The 522-nt window shown below is 37.2% G+C and overlaps 1 protein-coding gene across 1 annotated transcript in view; it reads left to right on the top strand.

Annotated features, from left to right (window-relative positions):
- The window catches only part of LOC107758305 (mitogen-activated protein kinase kinase kinase 3-like), an 83,105-nt gene that overhangs the window by 29,459 nt on the left and 53,124 nt on the right, over nt 1–522 (top strand). The window lies entirely within an intron of this gene.

Below are 522 nucleotides of genomic sequence, written 5' to 3'. Positions count from 1 at the left end.
ATGTTTATTCTGTTAACTATTTGTATTCTTACAAAATACATTCATGAATATAAGATAGAAATCATGAGGAAAAAGAAAGGCTTCTAATAAGCTTTCTGTTTGTGATATTCCTTCCTTCCTTAAACTTAAAGTATTATAATGGGAATATATCATCTTGGAGAGAGAGTTTTATGCTGACTGTCATAACCGAACGTGACGTGCTGTTTGAACGCTGAGTGGAGAATGACTGACAGCTGCAGCAGAAGGAAATTTCTGTTGCATATGAGAAACATCAAACGGCAAACGAAACTGAAAGCATAACGAAACAGCGCTTGGAGAGTATACTCGCCGTGTCAGCACGAGCGCGAAGGTGCGCGCAGCAAAAACGACGCGCATATTGAGGAAACGATGTTTCGGAAATTTATTTATTTGTCGGTATATAATACAGCATGTGGTGTGTGCCATGCCTCATCTTATTCGTTCTTACTGATTTATTGTTGTTGTGCTTTTTAATTAAGAATAACAATGAATCCATCTTTTGTT

This window comes from Sinocyclocheilus rhinocerous, unplaced genomic scaffold (assembly GCF_001515625.1).
Source record: "Sinocyclocheilus rhinocerous isolate Xijiao unplaced genomic scaffold, SAMN03320098_v1.1 scaffold142, whole genome shotgun sequence".
Lineage (NCBI taxonomy): Eukaryota > Metazoa > Chordata > Actinopteri > Cypriniformes > Cyprinidae > Sinocyclocheilus > Sinocyclocheilus rhinocerous.
Note: the sequence above shows the minus strand (reverse complement) of the source record. Positions and strands in the feature narration are given on the sequence as shown.